The sequence below is a fragment of the Crotalus tigris genome, unplaced genomic scaffold (genome assembly GCF_016545835.1).
Source record: "Crotalus tigris isolate CLP2741 ecotype Arizona unplaced genomic scaffold, ASM1654583v1 scf7180000017823.751728, whole genome shotgun sequence".
NCBI classification, from domain to species: domain Eukaryota; kingdom Metazoa; phylum Chordata; class Lepidosauria; order Squamata; family Viperidae; genus Crotalus; species Crotalus tigris.
The window spans coordinates 325,235-347,959 of NW_024096655.1; positions in this window are offsets into that span (position 1 = coordinate 325,235).

Sequence of the window (22,725 nt, forward strand, 5' to 3'; positions counted from 1 at the left end):
CCATTATCAAATTTACAATCAATTCCTTTTTTGCCTCATTTATATCTTGTTTTTCCACCAGTAATAATAATGCAATCCTCGGTGACATATCTAAATTTACCTTCAAAAGTTCTCTAATTTCCCTAAACACCATGTCCCATATCTTTTGTGCTCTATCACAATCCCACCATATACTTTTATATGTTCCAATCTCTTTCTCGCACCTCCAGCAAATATTTGTATATTTAACATCTATTTGATTTAATTTACATGGTGTTAGGTACCACCTCCATATCACTTTATATCCATTTTCCTTAACTCTAACTGACATATTCTTATATACTCTTCTGTTCCAAATATTTTTTCAATCTTTACTGTTTATTTCTCCTAAATCTGTTTCCCAAATTAATTTTAAACCTTTTGCCAGATCTTCTAGTTCAGTTAATATTCTATAAATTTTCCCAATTCTTCCTTTACCTATGTATTCTTCCTTTCCTCACTTTCTTTATAATTGTTTCAAATTTTGTTAATTGTCTATCTTTCACCTCAAATTTTTCTTCCATTTATATCCATTTCTCTAATTGTATTAAATTCAACCAATTTAATTTAGTATTTGATAAAACATTCTTTAATTGTATTATATTCTTTATCTTGTTCTTCCAGTATTCCCATTTATATATATGATTTTTTTAAAATTTACTAATCCAGTCCTGACTTTAGTCCCTATATTCCAGGGGTGTCAAACTTGCCACATCACGTGATGTATCGTGATGTATCATGACTTTTTTCCTCTTGCTGTAGCTGGAGTGGGCGCCGCTTTCGTGTGACGCATCCGGCCATGGGCCGGCAGTTTGACACCCCTCCTATATTCTAACATCTTGTCAGCTTACTTACTTGCATTGTTAAACATAACACCTGAGGTAATGACAGAATATACATATGGAATTCCCTTGGTAAGCAGTTATAATGGTCGCCAAGCAATAACTGCTTGTTTGTTTGTTTGTTTGTTGAAGAATGGGTAATAGCAACTATATTTCTAAAATTCATATAAAATCATATGGCACATCCAAAATTATTTTCTGGAAGCTGCAGCCAGCACAATACTAAGAAAAAAGTGCCATACGAACAGAGTGGAATGAAGTATTTATAACAGCAGAACAGGTGAGTTTTTCAGTAATTATGATAATGCTAATAAGTAATGGAAAAGAATAATTGGCACAGAGAAGGCAATTGGGGTTGAGATGCTGAAAACAGGCAGGCATATACCAAGAGATAAAAGTCTCTTCTATGTTAATTGAAAATAATGGAAGAGCAGCAGGGAAAGGTGTACATGACTACACCTTAAACTGGCAATTTTCAGTAGACAAAAGTGATTTATACTAGCATAATCAAGTTACACTGAAATTTTTCTACTGAAGAATCCAACTGGCATTCTTCCATGTAAGACTTGATTTTTCCTTGTGGAAAATCACAGTTCTGGATGCATAATTAATTTAAAATTGAATGAAATAAGTCAATAGAAGTAATCTAGAGAGGTTAATTTTGAATTAATTCATTTAGTCTTGGACTGAAAAGATGGATGAGAATGGATTTTACAATAAATGAAGACTAAATAAGAAAGGAAAGAGAGAGATAACATAAAAGAAGACTATAAATAAGAAAAAAAGTTAATAAGAGGCATTTTGTATATTTTCTTTGCTTCTAGGTAATTTCTAAGCCAAAGTGGATAAACAGACACTCTGAAAATCATATAACTATAAGGCTATCCAAACCTTCTATTTGAAAATTATATCTATAGTTAATATTAAATAATCAGATCAGACACTCCAGAAGAAAGAGAGAGAGGGAGGGAGGGAGGGAGAGACCTTGCTACAACATAACAATTGGATTTTTACATACACAAAAGTTAGTTCTGAATATTTTTTAAAAAATGGAGTTGTGATTTATAATGTTTAATTATATTATTTTTATTAATCATATCAAAAAGGGAAAATGCATTAAAATAAATATTAAAACATAATATTAAATGACAATTTAATCCAAAGTAATGAACACTAGTATTAATGAACACTACGAGCAACAAGCATAAAAAAGCAATGCTGTAGAAATAAAAAAATATGTGCAAACACAATGAATTAATATCCAATCAAGTAGATCAGTTACTCCAGCTAGCTGTCATATATTTCATTGTATTTACTATATAATGTATCCTTTTCAATATGTAGATAATGATATATATGTATGTGTGTGTGTATATATATATGTTTTTGTAGGTTTTCGCGGGTGTTTGTATGTAGGTCTTTGGTTGTTCGGGTTTTCTCCCGCGTAAAATTGGAAGTGTCTTGGCGACGTTTCGACGAAGTCCCATTCGTCATCTTCAGGCTGGTGTTTTCAGCTTCGTGCTTCGTGCTTCTAAAACCAAACAAATAAATGTGAGCACCAGGGAGTGCTAAAATTTTTAATAAAATTTAGTAAAATGTCAATAAAATTACAATAAAACCAATAAAACACCTAGCTTTCGTCAGCAACTGCTGACATCATCAGGGCTCAAAATGCCAGTCAGTAGGAGAGTCCTCTTTATAGATTGGTCAGGGTCTGCACCCGGCTCCTAGATCTTGTCATTGGGCCTGATGGAATAGGCTGTTTTCCGGTTGCCGGTTTCTTATTAGCAATAATTGCTTTCTTGCATTTCTTGCTTGTGTAAATGTCATCGGATATTTTCTCTTTGCCAAATTCGGGGTTTGGTGGAATGTTCCCCCTCTTTTTTTGCTTTGTTGCCACACCCACTTTGCTTAGTTGCACACCTCCATCACCCCCTCCCCCACTCCATTCTGATTGCCCCATTGCAATGCACTGTCTCTTATTTTCTTTATGTTTCCCCCTCCCACAATCATGGTCTCCGCAGGTGTTATTCAACTTAATTGCTATCACACCCTCTGTTTCCTCCTTACTCCTTGCTTGCACATTGCCATCTTGAGAGTTCTTCCGTGTTGCCTGTTGATACGGGCAGATCGGCATTGCGAGGTGGGGAGGGCAGGTCGTATTCACCAAAAATGCTAATGAGGCTGTTTCTCCCCTTCTTGAGTACAATCTGGTAGTTGTTGCTCCCAGGCGTCTCCTCTCTTTATCTCCGATCTTTATACATTCCATCCTAGCTTTGACTAAATCGCCCTGGATGTTTTCTATACAGCAATCAGGAGCATCAGCCTTCACTGCCCTCTCCCCTCCACTCTTGGTGCTCCTCCCCTGTGCATCTTCATCGGGGCCACTCCACACTTCCCGTTGGCACATTCGGGTCGGTACTACTGAATGGGGTGATTGAGTTGTTACAGGCAGTGGGGTTGGAGAGACTACTCTTTCCCCTCCCAAATACGGCAGGGAATTCAATGCCCCCGCCAAGGGTATTTTAAATATGGATCTCTTATTAGGCAATGCTCTCCCCTCCGGATGTCCCAGGGGGGTGTGCAAACCCCTAGTACACACATTGATACTTCTGCATCTCTCGATGCTCCTTCAGATGCTCGGAGATGTCTGAGCATTTTGAGAGGGGGGGAGATCTCAATCGTTGTTTGCATTACGTCTGGATACTCCCAGGCTGTGGATGGTAAGAGGGGGAAGTCTTGTCTATAATCCTCTACATTGATATATTCAGTGTTTCCTTAGGCTGTCTCCAGTGGGGTGGGGGATTACCCATGCTCCAAGCTCTCAAAGTTAAGTGGGCTGGGCAAAGATCAATATGCCGATTAATTGAGTCCTTATTACATAGCCATGCCTCTTTAAGCAAGCGGCCCCCTTTCGTATTGTCACTGGCCAAGACATGTACTTTTTCAAAGTCAAATCGGTGGCCTGATTCATTCATATGTGCCGCAATCTGAGAGTATTGTTCGCCCCTTTTTACTGCTAATTTGTGTTCGTGCCTCCTCATCGGTGTGGCTTTGGGTTTGCTTTTTGCGTGGATGTGTGGTGGTGACATCCTGTGTGGTTTTTGTGAGTGTGGGTCTGCTGTCACCACCACACATCCATGCAAAAAGCAAACCAAAGCCACACCGATGAGGAGGCACGACCACAAACCAGAAGCCAGACCAGAGGTGCATCATTAGCCACTGTAAAACCCCTCCAATCCATACATGAAGCAAACTGATACCCACCATGAAGATGAGGCATGACCACGAATGCGAAGCTAAAAAATAGCAAGGCAGCCCACCATCTTAAATCCCCCTGCAACTCAGACTAACCTGAGCACAACAAAGCCCCCACCCAAACAGAACACTCCCCCAGCCAATCAGAGCACAGCCAACCCCCCAGCCAATCAGAGCACAGCCAAGCCCCTAACCAATCAGAACACACCTCCATCCAATCAGAACACAGCCAAGCTCCCACCCAATCAGTTCATACCCCCATTGGCAGTTAAAAGGGAGAAACAGCTAAGACCACACATTGCTCCTCGAAGCACGAGGCTGAAAACACCAGCCTGAAGATGACGAATGGGACTTCGTCGAAACGTCGCCAAGACACTTCCAATTTTACGCGGGAGAAAACCCGAATAACCAAAGACCTACACACACACACACACACACACACACACACACACACACACACACATATATTAAATTCTCTGGTGGTCATATCCTATTTTATATATATATATATAAAATAGGATATGACCACCAGAGAATTTAAGTATAAAAATACTTTACTTTACTTTACTACTTTACGGACATCATTTTATGTATGTATGTATATATGTATGTATAATCAATTACCAATAAAGCGTGAACACCAGGAATATAATAAACTATAAAAGTTTAATACCATCACCGATCACCAAGCTTTCGTCAGATACTTCTGACATCGTCAGGGTTAATGCTGGTCTGTGGGAGAGTGCCTTTATAGGTGAGCCATCATTTGCACACGGCTCCTAGATCTTGTCGTAGGTCCTAATTGATTTAACTGCTTTTTAATTACAGCTTCCATACTGATGACTCCTCTTTTCTTGCTTTTACTGCTTGTGGGTGTGTCATTATTCCCCTCTACCTCCCACTGCCTTGAATTAGGGAGGTTCTTTCCTCCCCTTTTTTGGTCATTCATATCTCTAAGTTGTTCCCTCTTCACACCTAAGGGAACAACTTAGAGATATGAATGACCAATAAAGGGGAGGAAAGAACCTCCCTAATTCAAGGCAGTGGGAGGTAGAGGGGAATAATGACACACCCACAAGCAGTAAAAGCAAGAAAAGAGGAGTCATCAGTATGGAAGCCGTAATTAAAAAGCAGTTAAATCAATTAGGACCTACGACAAGATCTAGGAGCCATGTGCAAATGACGGCTCACCTATAAAGGCACTCTCCCACAGACCAGCATTAACCCTGACGATGTCAGAAGTATCTGACGAAAGCTTGGTGATCGGTGATGGTATTAAACTTTTATAGTTTATTATATTCCTGGTGTTCACGCTTTATTGGTAATTGATTATGGATTCACCCAGGAATCATATTTTTATTTTCACTATTCTTATTAATATGTATGTATGTATGTATGTATGTATGTATGTATGTATGTATGTATGTATATAAATTCTTACTTTTCTCATTATATGGTTATTTCCAGCCTCTGAACCTATTTAAGTTACATTAAAGTAATTTTCCTTTTACATTAAAGAACAATAAATGTTAATATAGACCATTGGTTACTCTTTGATGCAAAACAGGTATGAATTTCTTGTATCAATGATGTGTAGTAAATATATTAACTTTTAGAAGTCTAGGGGGCATAAATCATGGCTAATATTGACAAAGTGAGCAGAACTGGACAGGCTAGTATTTTATGGACCACCAGAAAATACAAAAATGCCTTTTATTTATTTTTAGTATTGCAGAGTAAGATGTCAAATAAAAACAAAATGTATGGACAAAGATAGAAAGTGTATTACCCCTCACAGAGGGATTGTTGGTGAAGATGATGGAAGCTACTGAGAGAGCTAAATTAAGTTCTTTGATCAGAGGAAAGACAATATCTGTGTTTATTACTGACTAGCACTCCTTATAGACTTTTTGCATGAAACTGAAAAAACTGAAAAAAAATCACAGTTTTGATGATTGTACAGGCTAGATTATAGAAATAGGAAAGTTATGTTGTAACCATAAAATAAGAGCTTAATTTATAATTGTACTTCAAAGAGCTGTAAAGATCAGAATTCACTTCTTTTTTTCATATTTTTTCTTTTCTATTTTTCTTTTACTTTCCCCCCCTTTCTTTCACTTTTAGTTTTCTTTTTGATTTCTTTCTTTTACTTTCTTTTTCATATTTTATATTAGGATCCATTAGTTTTTAATTAAAAAAATAATAAAATTATTTTACAAATGAAATAAAAACAAATTCCACAAAGTTGTATTCTGTATTATTGTTTTCATATTATTGCTAATAATATGTAGTGTCATGTGTTCGGTATTCAGCTGGACATGATGGAAACTATACCTTTAATTATTGAAAAGTCAACAATGCTATGAATATTAATCTGAAAGATAGCAGTAGTAAGACTAATGTGGGAAAGAAATAGAATAACATAGAATAAAAAAGAATGAATAATAATAATAATAATAATAATAATAATAATAATAATAATAATAATAATACTGTCCGTATATATAGCCAAGATATTGTAATGGAGTTTGGCTTGGACAAATGTGCCACACTTACTATCAAACAAGGAAAAGTAGTGAAAACTGAAGGAATCAAGTGCCCCACGAAAATAACATTAAGAGTCTGGATGAAGAAGATTACTACAAATACTTGGGTATCCTTCAAGCTGACAACATCAAGCACACTGAAGTCAAGAAAAAGATTAGAGGTGAATACATCAAGAGAGTGAAGAAGATCTTAAAATCCAAACTCAATGGAGGAACTACCATAAAGGCAATCAACACCTGGGCAATCCCAGTCATTAGGTACACAGCTGGAATAGTGAACTGGACTCAAGCAGAACTAAAAGCAATGGATAGGCAGACCAGAAAAATAATGACAATGAATCATGCCCTTCATTCACGCAGTGACATTGATAGACTTTATCTACCAAGGCAAATAGGTGGGCGTGGAATGCTACAAGTACATCAGCTGGTTGAAGAAGAAAAAATGGCTTTGGAAGAATATCTGAAGAACAATGATGAAGATGCACTGAAATTAGTATATCAGGAAGGCTTACTAACTACTGGAGAGACCAAACTGGCCTTCAAGAAAGACCAAATGAAGAACAGAATAGAGGCATGGGAAGACAAAGCACTACATGGCCAATACATGAAAAAAAGAGCTGGGAAAGCAGATAACAATAAAACCTGGCAATGGCTAAGAGCAGGAAAATTGAAGAAAGAGACCGAGGGACTAATTCTGGCTGCACAAGACCAAGCCTTAAGGACAAATGCATACAAAGTCAAAATTGAGAAGACAGCAAAAGACAGTAAGTGCCGCCTTTGCAAAGAAGCTGAAGAAACAGTGGACCATTTGGTAAGCTGTTGCAAGAAGATTGCACAGACTGATTACAAGCAGCGGCATGACAAAGTAGCAACAATGGTGCATTGGAAGATCTGCAAAAAATATCATTTGCATGTAAGCAAAAACTGGTGGGATCATAAAATAGAGAAAGTCATAGAAAATGATAAAATTAAACTGCTCTGGGACTTCAGAATTCAAACAGACAAGCACCTGCAACATAACACCCCAGAATTAACAATTGTCGATAAGAAAGACAAAAAAGTCTGGATAGTGGACGTGGCAGTGCCTGGAGATAGCAGAAGAGAAGAGAAAGAACTGGAGAAGATAACAAAATACAAAGACCTACAAATAGAAATAGAAAGACTGTGGCAAAAGCAAGCAAGGGTAGTACCAATAGTAATAGGCTCCTTAGGTGCAATCCCAAAACAACTGGAGTACCACTTGAACACCATTGGCATTGACAAATTCGCCATTAGTCAATTGCAAAAGGCGGCCTTATTAGGAACTGCTTCCATCCTGCGACAATATCTGTAATACAATCAAATATCCACATCTGCCTATCCCAGGTCCTGGATAAGGACTCGATAGGTAGACAAAATGCCAAATCCAGTCTGAACATCTGGCTGACTGTGCGATGATCAATAATGAAAAATCACTAAAAGCAAAAATCATGTGTCTGCATAATTTCTGGAAGAAAGCTGTGTTAGCCAAAAGCTGTATTAACAGTACATTAATGTCCTAATTCGTATTTAGAAACATTGTTTAAAAGTAAAAACTGCCTTCATTGTATTCCCATGAGAAATGGAGCTAACGTGTGAGAAACTATCTGAATGTTACACAAAGTAGATTCCATATACAATGTAAGATTCCATCTATGCTCTCTTTGTTCTTGAGAAAAAGAAACCTATAAAGCTTTAGTTTAGACCCTCCCCCTTGTTCAGAAATTTGCTGATTGTTAAATCACTTCTGAACCTTTTGCGCAAAAATAAAAACCTCTCTTTCACCCTTGGAATTCGTAAAAGTCCTTTTTTTAAGGCTTTTATTTTTCCACAAGAAGACAATTGCAGATTATATAGTATATCTTCAAATTCTCAGATTATTTCTCCAGAAATTAAGATTCATAGCACTGTTCTGATTAAGTTTGTTCTAAAGTTGAAACAGAAATGTCTATATTATTAATATGATTTAAAAATTAAGGTTTATGTTCATTAGATCATCCTGGATCTCAACATATTGTCAGAAGAAAAATCAGGTCCTGTTCCAAACTGGGAGAAAGATGCTGAAAAATAAAATGGAGGCTGGCTGCTTAGGAAAGAAGATCTCTGTTTATTGATGAGCAGAACCAACAACAGCATGCAGTTCTGGGACAGCTGACCAAATGGAGTTGATAGTAGGTGGGCTTTTATACATTCTTTGGGGCTTTGTGATTGAGATGCCTGTTTGTTGTGAAATATATTTTGATCTGTGCTTGAGTGTGCCCTTTTAGTATTGTAATTATTGTTGCCTGACTCCCATTGTGGCTGGGAGACCATGCCCTGTCCTTGGAGCTGGGTGGGGAATGTAGATTTTAGGAGTTTTTGTTTTTCTACTTTTCAATCCCATCATCTCCAGCCTTCTATGGGAGCTGTGGCTGAAGGCATTTTTTTTATGAATGGGTGGCCTGGCTTTCTTAATGGCTAATGGATGCAATGAGTATTTAGGTGAAGTTGAGAGGCAATGAGTATGTCACACAAAATGATTAAGAGTAGATTTGTCCTTAAGGCTTATTTCTTTAATTCAGGTTTAGTATCTTACTGTCTTTCCCCGAAAATAACACTTAGACTTATTAATTATTATTTTGTATTTTTTGCCTCCAAAAGGGGCAAAATACTTCAGGGGAAGTATTTTCCACTCACTCTGTGGCAGTAGCACCAACAGCCCAACTCAGCCAGCCCACTTCTTCTATGGCCAAAGGAGCAGCTTCATTCCAGAAGGCCTCTGAAGCCAAATACCAAGCTATGGATTGAATGGATTGAATCCATAGCTCAGTTCTCGACTGCATAGGCCTTCTGGAAAGGTCTCTGACTGAGAAATGCAGGCCGGAGCTCCATTCTCAGCTGTAGAATGAAGCTGCTCCTTCGGCTGCAGAAGAAGTCAGCTGGCGAGGTGAGACAAGTGTCAATCCATAGGAGGCCTGGCTGCATCCCCATCCAAGTTTGATTTTTAGGCATGTACCTCACCCCAGAACTAGGGCTTATTTTGGGGGTAGGGCTTATATTAGGCCCACCTCCAAAAATCAAGCTAGGATTTATTTTCGGGATAGGGCTAACTTTTGGGGAAACATGATGTGCATGCACTACCAGATAAATATATTTATTTGCTAGGGACTGCTTTCTCAAAAACCAACCAGAGATAAAATAAACAATTGGGCAATACCACAACAAAACAAAATTTAATTATTATACATTCATATATTAAATGTATTTGATATAATTACTCCCATATATAAACAATAAATTTGCCTGTTGTCATCTAAATATGATTAAGTGGAAATATTTGGAGGTCTTCTAAGGGAAAATTAGAAACAGGTAATTTAGATAGTTTAAAGTATAGGATGCCCAAATTCATTATTTTTAGAGATAATGAGCTTCAACTTTATGTTCACTTTTATGTTTCTCTTAAAAGTTTGTTAATGATCTAAATCTAATTACCAGGAGTAAAAAAGAAGCTGAAATAATTCTAAAGTTAAAATGCCACAAATATTTTGAATGAGACTAATTTAGCTTTCACTCTTAATAAAAGGGAGTTATATATTTATATTTAAAGTGCCAATGCTATATAGCACTTAATAATAATTTATGACAATAATCTTTTTAAATAATGAGCGAGTGTGATATAATACAAGGATTAAAATCTGTTGTCGAAAAGGATCTTAGAAATTTATATGAACTAACTTAGCACAAGATTTTGACACAACTAAAGTAACATTTTAGGATGTTGTAAAATATCCAGGTAATACATATAAAATATGATTTTATCTAAATGTTAGTTAAACATCTAAGGTCATTTATTCCTATATTGTCTATTCACTTGCTCCATTGATATTAGATCACAAATTGCTGTGTGGTCTTCAGTATCAAATATAAAATCATTCATAATACACATTGTAATCTCTTCTAAAATGTTATTATTCAGTCAGTTAAGTAGAAATCAGCTACTATACTGATACACTGACAAATAAAACTGGTTCCTTGTAGAACTCTTCCTTTTCAGAGATTACTATCCAATGTTTGCTATAATTCTGTCATGGATTTTCCATGATAATCAATGGAAAATTTTAAAGAAAAATGGGTTATACATGGACAATCATTAACATGATTAACATCTAGAATCCCGAGAAACAGCCCAATTTGGTATAAACATGTAAGTGATATATAAGAAAAGGGGAAGATACAACAGGCAATGAAACCACTCTGAAGATAAATGATGCTTGGTTCAAGAGAAATGACATGTTATTGAAGAGTGGAATATCTTTGATATTAAAAAATGAAATTAAAATATTTTGGTTTTGCCAAGGGAACCTTTCTATGCTATCTCTGAATTGTGCTGTTTTTATTTTATTTTGATAACACTGTAATTAAGTTATTAAGGCAAATAAAATGATGCAGTTGTTACTCCAAAGAAAAAATGAATTTCTCTGGCAGATGGATCTCTTTCATCTCTTTGAATTATAGCAATTCTTCAATAACTTCTCTAATAAGATTGCATTTTCAAGTTTTTATGTGATTCCTAGGATGTAATCAAGCTTTGTAACAAACATATAGTCTGTTTGTTAAATAAGTATTATGCATCTATTGACAAACCACAATAAATTTGTAAATAAATTAAAATGTAAAATGTTAAGAGACATTTTAGCTGTATAAATGTTTTCCTTATTCCAACTGGCAGGCATAGAACCAAGTCAAAATAATACCTTCAAGTCTAACCAGCTCTATCATAATACTTTGAAAAACAATTGCTCAAGAAGCTGGATTATATAAAATGAAGCACATACAATGAATCAGAATGTAACCCACACAAGTGCCTCGATTGAGAAGAGCTGGATACTATTTTGAGAGGAAATAGAACTCTGTGAATTATCTTTTTAAAAATATTTTTATTTTATTCAAAACAATTAAGGTAAAATACAAACTCCCCCCCCAAAAGAAAAATAAATTATATAAAAAAAATAGACAAAACATCAGAAAAGAAAAAATGTGCATTAAAAAAGACAAAAGACAGAAACATATATACATATATTATCCCCCCTAATTAAATACTGATAAGTATTTTGGAACAATATTTGTTTTCTCCTCTTATGAAGCTGGCCCAATCTATCAATAACAATCTATTATTATATTTACCTCATATAAAATCTACAATGGCTTCTTATCTATCGTAAATAACCACTATCATTATCCATCCAGGTTCAATTATTCTCAATTGATTCTTAATAATAAGCAATAGCACTTAGACTTATGTACAACTAGTGCTTTACAGCCCTCTCTAAGCAGTTTACGTAGTCAGCATATTGCCTCCAATAATCTGGGTCCTGATTTTACTGGCCTCGGAAGGATGGAAGGCTGAGTCAACCTTGAGCCGGTAAGAATCGAACTGCCAAAGTGCTGGCAGAGGCAGGCAGCAGAAGCAGCTGCAATACTGCATTCAAACCACCGTGCCACCACAGCTCTTAAGACCTTTCCTTAAGATTTTGATTGAAAACTTGCCCAACAATTGTGTCTGATTCCCCACAACCATATACAACTGTTTTCAATCCATTTTCCCAAAAATTGCAGTCCAAATTGTTTTCCAGTTAGATATAGAAGTCCATTCTCCAATCATCATCAATCTTCTTAAGTCTAGTTCATCACTTATTGATTCTGTTAATTCCAAATACGTAGAATCCATATCCCCTTCAGCCTTCTCCAACAAACTTGCAGTTTCAAACCAAGTCCCTTCTCCTTTAAATTTATCAACAGCACTTTAGATTCAAATCCATTCAGTTAAAAGTTTGGTTTGACTACAATTTGTTGTTGTTGTTAATTGCGAAGTCGTGCCCGACCCATCGCGACCCCATGGACAACGCTCCTCCAGGTCTTCCTATCCTCTACCATCTTCTGGAGTCCATTTAAGTTCACACCTACTGCTTCAGTGACTCCATCCAGCCACCTCATTCTCTGTCATCCCATTCTTCTATTGCCCTCAATCTTTCCCAGCATTAGGCCCTTCTCCAGTGAGTCCTTCCTTCTCATTAGGTGGCCAAAGTATTTGAGTTTCAACTTCAGGATCTGGCCTTCTAAAGAGCAGTCGGGGTTGATCTCTTCTAGGACTGACATGTTTGAACGCCTTGCAGTCCAAGAGACTCGCAGGAGTCTTCTCCAGCACCATAGTTCAGAGGCCTCAATTCTTTGGCGCTCAGCCTTTCTTATGGTCCAACTTTTAAAGCCATACATTGCAACTGGGAAAACCATGGCCTGGACTATACGCACTTTTGTTGGCACGGTGATGTCTCTGCTTTTTAGTATGCTGTCTAGATTTGCCATAGCTTTCCTCCCCAGGAGCAAGCATCTTTTAATTTCTTGGCTGCAGTCCCCATCTGAGGTGATCTTTGAGCCCAGAAAAATAAAATCTGTCACTACCTCCATTTTTCCCCATCTATTTGCCAGGAATTGAGAGGGCCGGATGCCATGATTTTGGTTTTCTTAATGTTGAGTTTCAAGCCAACTTTTGCACTCTCCTTCTTCACCCACATCAAGAGTCTCTTTAGTTCCTCTTCACTTTCTGCCATTAGAGTGGTATCATCTGCATATCTTAGGTTGTTGATTTTCTCCCGGCAATCTTAATTCCAATTTTTGATTCATCTAGCCCTGCCTTTCTCATGATGTGCTCTGCATAAGTTAAATAGGCAGGACGACAGTATACAGCCTTGCCGGATTTCTTTCCCAATTTTGAACCAATCAGTGGTTCTGTGTCCAGTTCTCACTGTTGCTTCTTGACTTGTATATAGGTTACTCAAGAGACAAATGAGATGGTCTGGTACTCCCATCTCTTTAAGAACTTGCCAAAATTTGTTGTGATCCACACAATCAAAGGCTTTAGCATAGTCAATGAAGCAGAAGTAGATGTTTTTCTGGAACTCCCTAGCTTTCTCCATGATCCAGTGTATGTTGGCAATTTGATCTCTAGTTCCTCTGCCTCTTCGAAATCCTGCCTGTACATCTGGAAGTTTTCAATCCACATACTGCTGGATTCTAGCTTGTAGGATTTTAAGCATAACTTTACTTGTATGTGAAATGAGTACAATGCTGCGATTGTGGTTCTCAGGGATGCTAAGCTCATTCTTGTTTAGTTCTTCTGTGTAATTTTGCCACCTTTTCTGAATATCTTCTGCCTCTGTTAGCTCCCTGCCATTTTGGTCCTTTATCATGCCCATCTTTGCATGAAACGTTCCCTTCATATCTTATGGGCATGATAAAGGACCAAAATGGCAGGGACCTAACAGAGGCAGAAGATATTAAGAAAAGGTGGCAAAATTACACAGAAGAACTAAACAAGAATAAGCTTAGTGTCCCTGAGAACCATGATCGCACCATTGCACTCATTTCACATACAAGTAAAGTTATGCTTAAAATCCTACAAGCTAAACTCCAGCAGTATGTGGATCGAGAACTTCCAGAAGTACAGGGAGGATTTCAAAGAGGTAGAGGAACATGATCCAACATACGCTGGATCATGGAGAAAGCTAGGGAGTTCCAGAAAAACATCTACTTCTGCTTCATTGACTATGCTAAAGCCTTTGATTGTGTGGATCACAACAAATTGTGGCAAGTTCTTAAAGAGATGGGAATTCCAGACCATCTTATTTGTCTCTTGAGTAACCTATATACAAGTCAAGAAGCAACAGTGAGAACTGGACACAGAACCACTGATTGGTTCAAAATTGGGAAAGGAGTCCGGCAAGGCTGTATTCTGTTGCCCTGCCTATTTAACTTATATGCAGAAAGGCAGGGCTAGATGAATCAAAAGTTGGAATTAAGATTGCCAGGAGAAATATCAACAACCTAAGATATGCAGATGATACCACTCTAATGGCAGAAAGTGAAGAGGAACTAAAGAGCCTCTTGGTGCGGGTGAAGAAGGAGAGTGCAAAAGTTGGCTTGAAACTCAACGTTAAGAAAACCAAGACCATGGCATCTGGCCCTCTCAATTCCTGGCAAATAGATGGGGGTAATGACAGATTTTATCTTCCTGGTTCCAAGATCACCACAGATGGGGACTGCAGCCAAGAAATTAAAAGACGCTTGTTCCTGGGGAGGAAAGCTATGGCAAATCTAGACAGCATACTAAAAAGCAGAGACATCACCCTGCCAAGAAAAGTATGTATAGTCAAGTCCATGACTTTCCCATTTCCAATGTATGGCTGTGAAAGTTGGACCGTAAGGAAAGCTGAGCGCCAAAGAATTGAGGCCTTTGAACTATTGTGCTGGAGAAGACTCCCATGAGTCCCTTGGACTGCAAGGTGATCAAACTGGTCAGTCCTAGAGGAGATCAACCCTGACTGCTCTTTAGAAGGCCAGATCCTGAAATTGAAACTCAAATACTTTGGCCACCTAATGAGAAGGAAGAACTCACTGGAGAAGAGCATAATTCTGGGAAAGATTGAGGGTAATAGAAGAAGGGGACGACAGAGAATGAGGTGACTGGATGGAGTCACTGAAGCAGTAGGCGGCATGAACTTAAATGGACTCCAGAAGATGGTAGAGGACAGGAAGGCCTGGAGGAACATTGTCCATGGGGTCACGATGGGTCAGACACGACTTTGCAACTAACAACAACAAAATGAACAAAAATTATAAAAATAGGATATATTCTGAAATAATGAGATGATGGTTATGACAATACTATAAGCTGAAAAAATGTTATATAGAGAGATTATTATTATTTGTATAAATATACAAAATGCCTATACCTAATCATTTATATATTGAAAATATTAAGAATTAAATTTTGGCTAAGATTGAAGAAGGAAAATACAAATGGGAGAAGGGAAGATCAAAGAAATATATTATTAATATATTAATTATGGAAATAAAAAGTAATAAAATATTAATATTGTAGAACAATAATAATTACACACCAGTGATGGATCTGTTAAAAGGTGGGTTACTGTTCTTTCAAAATGCTTTTTTGGGTAAATATAATGCTTGTGTTTTCATGTAGGTTCAAGTAAAAGATCTCAGAAAGTAAGCCTCTACTTTCTTCTTGGAAATACTTTCATCTTGTTGGCTAGCCTTATGGATGTCCAACAACCGGTTATGACTGTACTCTTATTAGAAGATCAGACTTATCTTATTAAATTCTCCACCTATGTCCATTACATTACCTTTCTATCTTTACTTAAGGCAATGTAGCATAACATGTATTGTGAAAAGGTATTATGATTTTATTATGGTATTATTATGGTTATTTCATTTCATTAAAAAGATACATGCCTTGTCTGAAATAATGAAAGAATATCTGCTTTAAAAAACTAATTATGTGTATGAAATTCTTAGAATTTCCCAGAGACATAATAAATATCTGCTTGGTATATTGATCTAGTAGCTTTCTGCACTAATATTATACTTGTTTGATTGTGACTCAGAACATATCTACAGGTATGATGCATCCTAAAAATAACAACAAACATAGTTCCATCACATGTATTTTATATGACATAGATACATGTGAATGTAGCACATTCTTGAAATATGTGGTTTTCAAAAGAATTCATTCCATTTTAAGATAGGCTGGACTTTTCTATTGACAAAAATGTTTAAATAATATTACAAATAATCAAAGCAAACCAAAGTATATCTGAGATGGTAACGGAGATAACATATAACATGTATCAGTCATTCTAGGTTTATGGTAATATTACAATATTTCACTATGTTAACATATAATGTTGCTATCACACTGATAAAGCATCTCACAGCTCACATGCAAATTTAGTGCTGTGTTATTAGGTGCAGTACCGTCCTGATACTGCTAATGGTAACTCTGAGATAGTGGCATTTTTTAAACTGCTCAGCAGAAGAATGATCCAAGTTGCAGACACAGGCTTGTATTGTTAATATGTACTGTGTTTATCTTTTTAAATCAGGTAAAGGAAGTTTTGTAAAGGTTCTGAAGCAACACTGACTTTGGCCCTGTATGCAAGATACAGTAATCTAATTGGATTAACAATACAGTATTACTTGAGTACTTTATCTTTTTTCAGATTAGTGAGTTGTGTCTAGAAAAATGTCAGGATAGTGGTTTAAGACTGATTTGTGCTTTTATGTTAAAGGAAGTAGGAAATTTATTATTTATTATTTATTTATGAGACTTATATACCGCTTTAAGTGCAAGCACTCTCTAAGCGGTGTACACCAGTAAGCAATGTATATATATATATTTACATTGCCCCCAACAATCTGGGTCCTCATTTTACCTACCCGGAAGGATGGAAGGCTGAGTCAACCTTGAGCCGGTGAGATTTGAACCGCTGACCTGCTGAACACAGTCAGCTAAAGTGGCCCGCAGTACTGCACTCTAACTGCTGCGCCACCTTGGCTCATGGAGGAAATGGAGGAAAATCAGGTTTCTTTCTTCATGCAAATGGCTTGCATTGATTTTTCATCTTTCTTTGTGCAAATGGTAAGTCAAGTCCAAACAACTTCATAGGAACAGGTCAGAGGGAATGATGATAATGGCATGTTTTATGGCTTTTGGCTTTGTGTACACCATATTTTGGATTATAAGGTTATATCTATGATCATTTTATTCATTTTACTCTGGGAAAGGACTTTTTAAGTAAGCATATCAATAGGTAAGATTGCATTTAATAAACAATATTAAATGGACAACTAATAAATCTGAAGAAATTATATATGTGTGTGTGTGTGTGTGTGTGTGTGTGTGTAGGTCTTTGGTTGTTCGGGTTTTCTCCCGTGTAAAATTGGAAGTGTCTTGGTGACGTTTCGACGAAGTCCCATTCGTCATCTTCAGGCTGGTGCTTTCAGCTTCGTGCTTCGAGGAGCAATGTGTGGTCTTGGCTGTTTCTTCCTTTTAACTGCCAGTGGGGGTATGAACTGATTGGGTGGGAGCTTGGCTGTGTTCTGATTGGGTGGAGGTGTGTTCTGATTGGTTAGGGGCGTGGCTGTGCTCTGATTGGCTGGGGGTTGGCTGTGCTCTGATTGGCTGGGGGGTTGGCTGTGCTCTGATTGGCTGGGGGAGTGTTCTGTTTGGTTGTGCTCAGGTTAGTCTGAGTTGCAGGGGGGTTTAAGATTTTGGGCTGCCTTGCTATTTTTTGGCTTCGCGTTCGTGGTCGTGCCTCATCTTCATGGAGGGTGTCAGTTTGCTTCATGTATGGATTGGAAGGGTTTAAAGTGGCTAATGATGCAGCTGTGGTCTGGCTTCTGGTTTGTGGTCGTGCCTCATCATCGGTGTGGCTTTGGATTTGCTTTTTGCGTGGATGTGTGGTGGTGACATCCTGTGTGGTTTTTGTGAGTGTGGGTCTGGTATCATTTTTTGTGTTAGGGAGTCGTTTGTCAATAAGGGTGGGTTTCCAAATGGCTGGTAGGCGGGAGGTATCATCTCGCTTGTTCATGCTGTGTGGGCGTTTTTCTATCTCGATGGCTTCTCTGATTATTCTGTTATTAAAATGTTCACTTTTGGCAATGGTTCTGGTATTTTTAAAGTCAATTTCATGTCCTGTGGCTTTAAGGTGTTGGACCAGGGAAGATGTTGGTTCCTCTTTTTTGACTGAGTTCTTATGTTCTTCAATGCGTGCACTTATTCTTCTGTTGGTTTGTCCGATGTATGTGGTGGGACAAGTGGTGCATGGGATTTCGTATACTCCTTGATTTTCTAATTCAATTTTATCTTTGGGGTTTCTAAGGATGGTGGATATTTTTCTGTTTGTGCAGAATGCTGTTTTGATGTTGTGTTTATGGAGGATCTTACTGATTCTGTCTGTGGTGCCTTTTATGTATGGGAGGAGGGCTTTGCCGTTTTCTTGTTCTTTGTCTTGGATTTTAGTGGGGGTTTCTTTTTGGATTAGGTTTGTAATCTTATTTCTTTGGAATCCATTGGATGTTAGTACATTGGTGAGAGTGTGTAGTTCGGTTTTTAGGTGTTGTTCGTCAGCTAAGCGTTTTGTTCTAGAGATGAGTGTCTTGGCTACAGAGTTGATCTGTGCTGGGTGGTGGTGTGAGAGAGCGTGCAGATAGCGGTTTGTGTGTGTTTTCTTCTGGTAGATGGTGTGTCCTAGGGAGCCATTGGATTTCTTGTAGACTAAGACATCCAGGAAGGGAAGTTGGTTGTTAGCTTCTGTTTCCATGGTGAACTGTATTTTGGGGTGTAGGCTGTTGAGGTGTGTGAGGAAGTTGTCCAGTTTTTCTTTCCCATGTGGCCAGATTATGAAGGTGTCGTCTACGTATCTGAGCCAAGTTTGGGTTTGTGATCCGATTTTTCTAGAGCTTGGGTTTCAAAGTGTTCCATGTAGAGGTTTGCAATGACAGGTGAGAGGGGTGATCCCATGGGTGCTCCTTCTGTTTGTTTGTATTTTTGTCCATTATAGATGAAGTATGTGTTGGATAGGCAGTGGTTGGTCAGATCTAAGATGTGTTTGGGGGGGTTATATTTGTTTTGGATAGCTGTCAAGGCTTCTTTGATAGGCACTTGGGTGAAGAGGGATATGACATCGAAGCTCACGAGTAGGTCGCTGGGCTGTAAGTTTTGTTTCTTTATGATCTCTATAAACTGGAATGAGTTTTTTATGTGTGAGGTGATGGATTCTGCATAGGGCTGTAGTCGTTTGGCAAGAAATTTGGATAGGTTTTGTAGAGGTGAGCCTATGAAGCTGACTATAGGTCTGAGTGGGGTTCCTTCTTTATGTATCTTGGGGAGACCATAGAGTTTGGGGCATCTGGATGATTTCTCTCTGGGAATGATTCTTTGCTGGATCTCTTCGCTAATGGGGGAGGCTTTTATTTTGGATCTGGTGGTTTTTTCCAGGTAGGTGGTGGGATCTGTATTTAGGGGTTTGTATGTGGAGTCTTGGAGTAGGTTGGTTAATTTGGTTTGGTAGTCAGATGTGTTCATAACCACCGTGGCGTTGCCCTTGTCTGCTGGTAGGATTATTATGCTGGTGTCTTCTTTCAGGTTACGTAGTGCTGTCTGTTCCTCTTTGGGTAAGTTGCTTTTGGGTGGCTTGCTCGTGCAGAGGATGTTGGTGATTTCGAGTCTGATTCTGTTAGCGTCGTCGGGGTTGATTTTGGTCAGGCTGGTTTCAACTCCACATATAATGGTTTCAGTGGGGATGTGTTTGGGAGCGACTGCAAAGTTGAATCCTTTGGAAAGGACATTGGTTTCGGCTTTGGTGAGGATCCTATCTGAGATGTTATGCACTGTTTGTTTCATGTGTGGCTGTGAGGGAGGAGGGGTTTGTTTCTGGCGTTCTTGTAGTCTTTGGAGTTTGTTGGTGTGTGTATCTGTCTTGAGGGTGGTCTGTGTTTCAGCTCTCCAGATGGCGAGTTGTTTGGATTTGTCCCAAAGTGCGGGGTGGATCTTGTTGCTGAGTTTGAGGTGGAGTGTGAGGAGATCTTTGTTAATTCGGTCTAGGAAGAATCTTTTTGTGTGAAGTTCATTTCTGATTAGGGCCAATTCTGTTCTTTTCAGGATCCGTTTGCTGGCTGCAGAGTTGGAGTGGAATTTCAGTTGGAAACATGTGGGGATTAGATTTTGATCTCGGCAGTTGTGTAGGAATGCGAGGTCGCATAAAATGGAAGCTCTTTGGACTTCAGGTTTTTCATAGGTCCTGGTCAGATGGTGGATTTCCTCCCCGTAGAGGTTCAATATTTGTTTTCTGAGATTTTCTCGGGTGTTTGTATGTAGGTCTTTGGTTGTTCGGGTTTTCTCCCGTGTAAAATTGGAAGTGTCTTGGCGACGTTTCGACGAAGTCCCATTCGTCATCTTCAGGCTGGTGTTGTCAGCTTCGTGCTTCGGGCAGCAATGTGTGGTCTTAGCTGTTTCTTCCTTTTAACTGCCAGTGGGGGTATGAACTGATTGGGTGGGAGCTTGCTGTGTTCTGATTGGGTGGAGGTGTGTTCTGATTGGTTAGGGGCGTGGCTGTGCTCTGATTGGCTGGGGGGTTGGCTGTGCTCTGATTGGCTGGGGGGTTGGCTGTGCTCTGATTGGCTGGGGGAGTGTTCTGTTTGGTTATGCTCAGGTTAGTCTGAGTTGCAGGGGGGTTTAAGATTTTGGGCTGCCTTGCTATTTTTTGGCTTCGCGTTCGTGGTCATGCCTCATCTTCATGGAGGGTGTCAGTTTGTTTCATGTATGGATTGGAGGGGTTTAAAGTGGCTAATGATGCAGCTGTGGTCTGGCTTCTGGTTTGAGGTCGTGCCTCATCATCAGTGTGGCTTTGGGTTTGCTTTTTGCATGGATGTGTGGTGGTGACATCCTGTGTGGTTTTTGTGAATATATATATATATATATATATATATATATATATATATATATATATCCTTAATGGTTGTAAAAATACGAATCCCAGGCATATGTGTTCAATGATGCAATCTTCGATGTCCGGGAAGAGTATACTCCAGTTATTTATTGTTAAAACAACATTTAAAACAATAAAAACAGTTATGTACAAGATTAAAACAACTTAGCTTTCGCTGGTCCTCTGCCAGCATCCTCAGAGTGGGGCTTAGGGAGTGGGAAAGTTCTTTTTATCCCCTTGCTGATCCAATTGCCTACTCGTTGCCCTCGTGACAGGGCCACTCTTCCTGATTGCCTGTAACTGCCTTGACTGTTCCGCCCTCTCTTTTTTGCACTCCAATTTTGTATTTTTCTGCTCTGTCATCTTTGTGCCACCTCCTCCTCCCTGTGCTGTTATTACCAACACACTACTCAATCCCTCCTCTCTACCCAATGCAAGGTGCCTCCTCCGATTTGACACCACACGAGTCCTGTCACAGAGTTCCTCCTTTTTATTCTCCCTGTTGGGCTGCTGGTCTACCTGCTGTTTTTGTTTATATATATATGCTAATGTTGCATGTATCTAATATATGTTGGAGAAATGATAAACTGACTGATGCTACCAGTCATTAAAAAAAAATCATGTATCCTGTATACCTAAAAGCATTAAGGCAAGAAATATTAGTAGAAATGAATACTGATCATTTAATAACATTTTCTCTGTGCTCTGTAGTTTACAAACAAAACTGTCTATTCTATTATACATATAAAAAAGCTCTTTAAAATGTTCTTAAATAATTCTTAATACTGTTTTAATTCAAATATATGCTTTTACTGAATCAGAGCAATAAACAGATATTTCAACTTGACAATGTCAGGTTTTGTCTAGATTTTCTTATCAGTTATCTGTGTTTCACTGTATCTCCACAAAATATAACCAGATCCATTATTGAATTCTCAACACATAATAGATTATATTTCTATGATAACTTGGTGGTATTATACACTCTTGTTTGGATTCTTTCTTCCTGAAATGCTATCCCCAAATAATCTAGTTTTTCATAAGCATTTTGTAATGCATATTGGATATGAATGACAATAGAGATTTTACAGGTGATGTTATAATAGGTCTTAGCTGAATTGTATAAAATAATATTCCCTTATAAACAATATTTTAAGAGCATTCTATGTAACTATACATTGCATATATTTTAATCAGTAAGATCTATAAAACCTTATGACATATTATACTGAGATTTCAGTCAAAATGATTTAAATTAAAGGATATTTACATTCCAGAAAAATATGGATATTATTTTTAGGAAGCTTATATCCAAACAGATTTGCTTAGCTTTATAACAGACTGATTTTACTGTTGGCTACAGAATTCAGTTAAAATGTTTTGCTAAAATGAGTGCCACTATGATTAGATGTTGTAATGTATTGTTTTATTTATATTTAATGAATTTGGACAGACATCTGTTTGAAATTTGGAAAATGATTCCCAGTCTGTGCAATGTTTAACTAAATGGACTGAAGGTCTGATTCAATATCAGGCAGCTTCCAATGTTCCTTTATTCTGGTTAAGAAAACAAAGGATGCCTGTGCTTCTGTTCCAGCAGTGCTTTCCATCCAACTGATTGCATTCATTTTGCTACATCATTGATTAGAACAATGATGTTCCTTAATATCAGATGGATGTCATTGAGAATGCCTTTTATTAATTTCTCACTAA